General features: G+C 37.2%; 1 non-coding gene across 1 annotated transcript; it reads left to right on the top strand.

Annotated features, from left to right (window-relative positions):
* The first annotated feature begins 6445 nt into the window (after positions 1-6445).
* On the top strand, positions 6446-6552 carry LOC118153240 (U6 spliceosomal RNA). Its single transcript, XR_004742497.1, has one exon. It is a non-coding gene; the product is annotated as a U6 spliceosomal RNA (small nuclear RNA).
* Positions 6553-7022: the final 470 nt, after the last annotated feature.

Below are 7022 nucleotides of genomic sequence, written 5' to 3'. Positions count from 1 at the left end.
GGTATATATTTCTAATAGAAAAGTCATAACCCCTGATAGTCTATATTCCCCAGCACCACCTATCCACCAAATGCTTTGGGCCACAGACAAATACAGAGCAATGTTTCAATTCCTCCCAGCAGTTTGGAAGAGCTAAGATTCAAAGTTAAATATTCTGAACCAGAAACCCTATTCTCCTCTTTTTTTTACAACTTGTAAGTTCTTCAAAGCCTTATTCCTTTTGGGTGAACCTTTCCTTAGAAAATATCAGTGATAAAGTTACACTAATGATCCCCCAACCCTTGCCTTTTCTTTTTGTCCACCAGTGTTACAACAAAGGGATCCACCTTAGAGAATACATCCAAATGCTCTGCCTGCTGGAACCCTCCAGACATAATTTAAATAAGTTTAGGGTAGTTTGTAAAAAAAAGCGGAGAGGGCAAATAATTGGCTTGGGAGGTGCAGTACTTAATTCGTATAGAGAAATATATATATATAATTGCTTTTTAGGTGTTGGGGTACATGTGAAGAATATGCAGGATTGTTGTATTGGTACATACATGGCAATGTGGTTTGCTGCATTCCTCCCCATCACCTATATATCTGGCATTTCTCCCCATGTTATCCCTCCCCAACTCCCCAACCCCCACTGTCCCTCCCCTGTTTCCCCGCCACAGACCTCAGTGTGTGATGCTTTCCTCCCTGTGTCCATGTGTTCTCATTGTTCAACACCTGCCTGTGAGTGAGAACATGCGGTGTTTGATTTTCTGTTCTTGTGCCAGTTTGCTGAGAATGATGGTTTCCAGGTTCATCCATGTCCCTATAAAGGACACGAACTCATTGTTTTTTATGGCTGCATAGTATTCCATGGTGTATACGTTCCACATTTTCCTTGTCCAGTCTATCATCAATGGGCATTTGAGTTGGTTCCAAGTCTTTGCTATTGTAAACAGAGCTGCAATGAACATTCGTGTGCATGTGTCCTTATAGTAGAACAATTTATAATCCTTTGGATATATAACCATTAATGGGGTTGCTGGGTAGGTCCTTGAAGAATCGCCACAATCATAGGCACAGGTTTTACTTTGATTTAAATAAGAACCTCTTCATTCAATACCTTCTATAAAATATATTTCCTCTTTGGGTTTTTTATTCAATTTATGGATAATTTAAAAAAACAATATCTGAGTTCCTCTTTTTTAGAAGACATGCATTCTTTTGTGTGATATGGAGAAGTGCTTATGCCTCTTGCTTACTCCACTCTTTCCTCAGGCTTAATATTCCAAGACCAGTGAGAAAATGGTTTTCCCCAAACCACGCATCTCCCTCAAGTTTTCGGCAGTTGATAATCTCTTGCAGAAGCAGGATGTCCTGGATAGTGTCTGAGAGGATCTCAGGGTGCTCCCTGCCAGTCTGTCATCTGCCCATGTCTAGTCCAGCTGTGGTCCACACAGGCTTTACCCAGGAAGAAGCTGCTTGGGGTGAAACTCACACCTTACACCTCTCCCATATGGAGGTCAATGCATTCCTGGGAAGTTCATATGACCAGTCCCCAACAATCATTCCAAAACCCAAAAAGCTCTGAAACTCAAGTTATTTTCCAAGTTTGTAGTAAACACATTTGAAGATGAAACCTCACTGGAGATGTTATGTGGCTATTTTTTAAATATGTACTTATTTCATTCAAAGTAATTAATAGTCACTATGTTTTATTTCAAGGCACCACCACAGACCCCAGTGAGGGTGTTAAATAATATGCAATATATGTAGCATACTGTCTTTTAAAATAAAAAAAAATTTCCTTATTCCAAATTCCAAAATTGATTCCAAGAGTAAGAGACTGGTGAACTGAATTGCCCTTTTAGAGCAGCAAATGGGAGAGAAGAAGCAGAAGTGAAAAGAAATGACAACCCCTTTATCTGAACTGCAGTGTCAGTTGTGATACTTTCACCGTGATTTTCAAACATTAGTGTGCACAGAAATCCCTTTGAAGAGCTTGTTAAAATGCGTATTTTGATTCAGTAGTCTGATGTTAACCCTGAGATTCTTTATTTCCAAGCAGCAACCAGTGATGCCATTGCTGCTGGGCTATGAACCACAGTTTAAAGTTCCAGAGACCCAGAAATCTTTATTCTTGAGAAAATCCAGTGGCACAATAAAAGGCCAGTTTTTAACACTAATATATATTAATAGATGAAAAATAGAGGGTCCCTGAGGTAAGGAGTTTTGCCTAGTTTCACACAGCTGGAAAATATCAGAGTCAGGACTCAAAAACTTTGGTGTCTTGACCATCTGCCCATTCTTCCAGTGTGTCACTTCACTAAGAAGGAAGCGCTGGAGAAGCAGGAGCAGTGGGTACCATGCAGAAGCAGGAAGAATAGGAGAGGAGGTGAAAGAATATTATAAAAATATTTCCCAGTGAAATTCATGCTGATTAGTCATCCATGATATGAGAGATGAGGTATTAGACAAGGAGAGAGGAAGCCCAGATGTTGAGCTTTGTGTGTCTCACCAACTAACTGCAAGATGTCTCTGGCCCTAAGTGATTTCCAGCATATTTTACACCTCTGGCTTTCTATACTTCTACCATAGTTGATCTATGAGAGGGGAACAAGACTCAGCAAATTCTCACTTACGATTGCCTCTCTGTAACTCAGCACCATGGATGCTTTGTGTTTGTCACAGAGGTGGCATCGTATGGTGGAGAGAAGTGCCTGGAGCCAAACTGCCTGGATGTGAATCTCACATCCAACACTTAATTTATTGTGCAAACACGGGCTTGATTATTTATTTCTCAGTGCCTTTGTTTGTTGGTCTTTAAAAGAGTGATAATAGTGGTATTGATCTTGTGAGGCTTTTATGGAAGTCTAAATTTACATAAGTAAAATGTTTGGAACAATGCTAAGGTGGCCCATTTTAACTGTATCTCAGAGCATCTCCTCTTACAGCAGGGCCAATTTTAAGATCTGGACTTTGTTGCTTTGAAATGCCTATGAAATATTTGATCATTGTTTGATTATGTTTCTCCCTATAAGGAATATTCTAGAGCAACTTCATTAATTATTTGGGGAATTAAGGAGGCCAAGGGTGAATTTTTATCATTTGTGTGTCTTCTATATCCTTACAAAGAGGGTGAGGGATTTGCTTTTTGCTACAGATTTTCATGATACTGGTGAAGAAATGGTTCTCAGGATGGGAGGAGGAAGAGTGACAGTTGCCCAGAGATTATAGTGGATCAGGGTATGAACATTCTAGGAGCCCACCTCACCACTAATCCAGTGTGTTTGCATCTGGCTGTTCCAGGTGTTGACAGGTTATTATTAACATGCTCACATATCTCAGCTTCATCTGATCAGTTACCCTCCCTCTTTCAAATCACTTTTGTAGGAGGATGAAAGGGAAAGCCAAATGATTGAGGTGACAGGTCTTGTGGCTCATTGAAAAACTGTGTCAGATAACTCTGCCAAAAGCTATTTTCAACTGAAAAGGAAACACCCTTTTGTGCTTTGTAATTCATGGGTGGACCACAAGAAAGTGAAAATAGCTGTGTCTATGGAACATTGCCACTTACACATAGCAACAGCCTTATTTACAGATACAAAAATCATTACTTCTTTCTGTTCCCTGAAGCATAACTTTAAAGCTGGGGAAATTTCCTAGGATCACAAACATGCAAGGTCAAATCTTTGAGGTGGCTTCACTCCAACCTCCGAAGTTGGAACAATAACTCTGTGCACGCAATTTCAACAGCTTCCTTCCACAGTCCCCTCTGTCCCTTCTGTTCTCATTCAGAGTAGGTTTGGGCAAGTACCAGAGTAATGGCTTGAAATTCAGTCATTGGCCTTGATTTATATTCACCAATGCCATCTAGATTGTTTTAAGCCCATCTCTGTGCCCATTGTATTTTGGCTTGGTGAAAATATAGTGTCTTGTAAAAGACTAAATCTAATTCTTTTTCCATGTAGAAGAGAGAATTGACTTTCCTATGTCTTCCAGTGGGATCTCTTTCTGCAAGTTGAGAATGTTGATGCAGTACCTATTCATAGTCCTGGTAGTAACCTTATAATACTTAACTGAGTTCCTACTATATGCCACTGTTGTAAGTCTTTCATATATGTTAACTCCTTAATGTTTACAACAGCCTTATGGAGTAAATGATAGTCACCTTTTTATCATGTACGGAGAGTTCAAGTAACTTTCCCTTGGTCACACAGCTAGTCATTGCAGAGCTGGGCTGCATAATTTATTTGGCTCTAGAGTTCACATTCTTAGAGACCATGCTACTTTATTTCTCTTTGCAAGAGGGGGCACAGGCAGAAAAACCAAAAGACATACAACCCAAGCTCTTCTACTGCTCCTTTTGTCTTACACTCTGTTGGCACCCCAAAATTACTATTTTAAATAGAGAAACACTATAATAAATAGAGAACAAACATTGAGTAGTCATTATGTTGCCTATAAGTAAGAGTATGATATTTCCAGAGAGCTAAACGGGGTGTTGCTTTATAACTTGGGGAAAAAACTAGAGGATAGGAGTGCTTCCTGAAGATGTACATTCAAGGTGCATTGCTTACCAATAACCAATACTTTGAGCCATCCATAAGGTGACCTATTAAAATAATAAGCCTGGCATATGAGCAGCCTGGGATAAGTTCTGTTACTTTGGAGTAGCTACTTGGCTGAAATTTAATTTCCCCATTTGCTAGTTGGATATTTGTTTGTTTCCCCCTTGGCTCTCCTTTGAGGAGGCTTACATCAATGAGGTACACAAAAGTAAAAAATCTAACTAAGAATAAGAAAATATCAAGAAGAGTAGAAAGTTGAAACAAGAACTTATGCAAGTAGTATGAGCCCTCAAATGGCTTTTGGCATTCAGAGCTGATTCCAGATTTTTTATCAGAAAAAAAGAAAACACTGTCAGTTTTGTGGTAGAAGTGAAATCGTTCCTAAAGATTCTCTCTGAAAGAATTTTCACAAATGGTTCTTCTTTAAAAACACAGATTAAAAATTTCATAAGTTTACTTCTGGAAATCCCTACAAAACTTTGGATTCAAAATTGAAACCTAGTTAAGATAGGCCGATTCTTGGCCAAGAAGTAGGTAAGTGAATAAGAAAAGGGAAGAATGAGGCTTAGATAACACAATCAAGTATACACCATCTGGTTCCAAGGAAAGAATCTAAGGCAGGGTTTATTTTTTCTTTAATACATGAATCCCTTTGAGAAGATTATGAAAGCTATAGACCTTTATTTTAGAAAATCACACATATTCACATATGCAAATATTTTTGTATAATTTAGGAGAGTTGACGGATTTTTTTAAACCCATAGCTGCATGTGAATGATAGCTCTATTACATTCCATTCATCGGCTGTTGACTGCAGGTATCTTTTATCTGGAAGGATAGATGGACTATAGGTTTTTCCTGCAATACTCCATAAATATCATTTCTATCATCAGAGTTTCTGATAAGCACTGAGAAACCAGCTGAATGTGTATAATGATAGGAAATGAGCAGTTTATTTCTTACTATAGAAATCAATCAAGAAGCACAAACAAAACTTACAAATACAACTTTCCTATTTTCACATAGTGGGCCATAGATGTGCCACTTGGCAAAGTGAAATTATTATCCAGAAACAGTTCTGAGTCTATTCCAGCTATGAATAAGTGATATATTAAATACCCACCATTTTTACTCTTGAGTGTTTTTCCAAGTTACCTTTGACTCTGACAATATTCAAAGCAGATTATTTTGGAAATTGTGTTGATTAATAAACCTGAAATGGGGAATTAATTGCTAAATATGCAGAACTTTTAAAAAGATTTCTGTAGTTTTATTCTCGTTTAGGTTTTATACAGCTTCACAGGAAATATTAAATATTATCAATATTCCACTTTAAATATATTATTGTACTGTCTTAATGAATTTTGTATTTTTTCTTTAGTTGTATGAAGAATAAATAATTCATTTTTTTGTTTTAAAGGTTATTATATTGACATGTAACTGTAGAAAAGTGACATGAAATTAGTTAACATAATGATAGCTTTAGAAGATATATGATTCAACAGTTAGTCATTTTAACTTAGCAGGGGATTTTTTTAAAATTGTATTTTAAGGTTTATATATTTTCTTTTTTGAGCTCAAACATTTTAGCAAGCCCTTGCAAAGCTCATGGTCCTGAGGTTCCTAGCCCAAAGAGGGCATTTGATAAAATAGTCCTGGTGAAGTGACATATGAATCTACCTGAATTATGGGATCATTAGATACAAAACAATCTGGAAAAATATAGTAATCCTTTTTATTTTAGTATTAGTGATATTAACTTGTTTTTTCTTTATGAAAATTATATGTCATGACCAATTGTCTGTTAAGGACATTACTCACTCATGGCAAAAATTATAACATGAATATATAAAAGGAAAAGATAGAGAGGCATGGATGCCAATCTTCAAAAATATACTGTAGTGCTTGCTTCAGCAGCACATATACAAAAATTGAAATCATACAGAGAAGATTAGCATGGCCCCTTCACAAGGATGACACACAAATTCGTGAAGTGTTCCATATTATTAAACCTTCAAAAAATCAATAAATCCAGGAGCCGGTTTTTCAAAAAGATCAACAGAATAGACAGACAACTAGCCAGATTAATAAAATAGAAAAGAGAGAAGAATCAAATAGATGCAATAAAAAATGATAAAGGGGATATCACCACAGATTCCACAGAAATTCAAAGCATCATCAGAGATTACAAACAACTCTATGTACATAACCTAGTAAACGTGGAAGAAATGGATAAATTCCTGGACACTTGCACCATCCCAAGCCTAAACCAGGAAGAAGTCGAAACCCTGAATAGACAAATAACGATGTATGAAGTTGAGGCAGCAATTAAGAGCTTACTACACAAAAAAAAAGCCCAGGTCCACATGGGTTCACAGCCAAATTCTACCAGACATACAGAGAGGAGCTGGTACCATTCCTTCTGAAACTATTCCAAATAATCCAAAAAGAGGGAATCCTTCCCAAATCATTTTATGA

The sequence above is a fragment of the Callithrix jacchus genome, chromosome 4 (assembly GCF_049354715.1).
Source record: "Callithrix jacchus isolate 240 chromosome 4, calJac240_pri, whole genome shotgun sequence".
Lineage (NCBI taxonomy): Eukaryota > Metazoa > Chordata > Mammalia > Primates > Cebidae > Callithrix > Callithrix jacchus.
The sequence above is the reverse complement of the archived record's forward strand: the minus strand, read 5'-3'. Positions and strand labels throughout refer to the sequence as shown.